Here is a 1,791-nt window from a genome sequence, read left to right as displayed (position 1 = left end):
TCTCTCTCTCTCTCTCTCTCTTTTTTTACAATTCCTACTTCTGAGGGTCTATGTTTACTCATATGTCTATCTTTTCCATGAAAATATCGAGCATATTTATATTAGCTGTTTTAAATAATTTTCTGATATTTCTAATAGTTATCACTGAATCTGTTTATATTGGTTAATTTTCTCTTGGTTCTGAGTTATGTTTTTCTGCTTTTTTTGCATGTCTGGTAACTTTTTATTGTGTGTTAGACTTGGGGGATATTGTATTGTTGAAAATGTGGGGTTTTCATCTTCCATTAAGAAAGCTGAATTTTCCTTTTGCCTCGTCGCACCCTTGAAAGCAAGATGGGTCACCAACAGCTCTATTGGAGCCACCGGCGAAAATTTGGCCAGGGTTCTCGCTCTTGCCGCGTGTGTTCAAACCGGCACGGTCTGATCCGGAAATACGGCCTCAACATGTGCCGGCAGTGTTTCCGTCAGTACGCGAAGGATATAGGCTTCATTAAGTTGGACTAAGTGATCTTCCTTGAATGGATTACCCAAGACAGCCATCCAGTGAAGGAGAACATGCTCACTCTTTGTACATAAAATAAAAGTTCTAAAAAACTAAAAAAAAAAAAAAAAAAAGAAAGCTGAATTTTGTATTGCGAAAAATCTGAATCTGTGGAAAATCAGCTTGATCCTGTTGTGGCTTAATTTCAGGTGGTATTTCAGGAAACTAGAATAAATATAATATTAAGGTGTGGTCTTTCTGCGGTCTTTGTAGAATGTCTAGTGTTTGGGGTTAATTAGAACTTCAACATCTCCTGGTCTTAGGCACCTTCAAAATTTACATTCTCTTTACAACTTCCCAGTAGCTGTTCTCTGCTAGGTTTTAGAGTCAAATGCTGTCACTTGCAGATTTCACATTTGTCCAAAGATTTAAGGGAACCCCGAGTAAACTTCTGAAGGGCCTTTGTGCAATCATCTCCTCCTTATTATTCATCCCACAAATTCCAGTTGTTTCTGCAACCTTGAATTCTAAATGAACCTAGAAATAAAAGATAAATGACAATATGGCAATTAAAACAAAATGAATTATATTTCTATCGTATTTCTATAGTTAAGACAAATTCAATTATTATTTCTGTCTCTTTAATGATAGTTTCTCTGAAGTCTGAAAAATGGCAGTATTTTGGAGGGGAGGAAATCATTATTTTGCAGATAAATTCTGATGATAACTATAATTGGAAATCTTGGTATAGGTTGACACTATGTTAACTTCCTTGCATGAATTATCTCACTTAATTATCATGACACTCTTCCCAATAAGACCTTTGATTGGGCTTAATTTTTCTGTGCTAGTTTATAAATTGTCTCTAGGTATTGCTGATGAAGTGGGATACTATTTTTCCTCATTTTTGAATGCTATATAAAGCCTAAATTGGTTGTTTCACATATACCCTGCGGATTTATAGTTGACTACAGTGGATAGGTAAGTGTAATACTTATTACTTCCTTGTTGGTAGAATCACGAGAAACTTTTTGAACATATGAGTTCCAACATTCTACCACACCTACTGAAGCAGAATCTCCAAGGTGATCTTAGGAAGTGTCCGTTTTTATTCTGATGTGCAATCAGGATTTGGACCCAGTAATGCTTATGACCTTTCCAGGTCACATCAAGTCCCTGATTGCTGTGTCCTTAGTGAATTCTGAAGAGCCTCATTTAAGAGTCTCAACTGATACATCTTTTACTATATCCCTCTCTAAGATTCATCATGACCCTGCCAGGCTTCTCCATCATGAAGAATTATTCAATTT

The 1,791-nt window shown here is 36.1% G+C and overlaps 1 pseudogene; it reads left to right on the top strand.

Moving 5' to 3' along the window:
- The first annotated feature begins 304 nt into the window (after nucleotides 1-304).
- On the top strand, nucleotides 305-583 carry LOC144370121 (small ribosomal subunit protein uS14 pseudogene; annotated as a pseudogene).
- Nucleotides 584-1,791: the final 1,208 nt, after the last annotated feature.

Source organism: Ictidomys tridecemlineatus, chromosome 13 (assembly GCF_052094955.1).
Source record: "Ictidomys tridecemlineatus isolate mIctTri1 chromosome 13, mIctTri1.hap1, whole genome shotgun sequence".
NCBI lineage: Eukaryota > Metazoa > Chordata > Mammalia > Rodentia > Sciuridae > Ictidomys > Ictidomys tridecemlineatus.
Note: the sequence above shows the minus strand (reverse complement) of the source record. Positions and strands in the feature narration are given on the sequence as shown.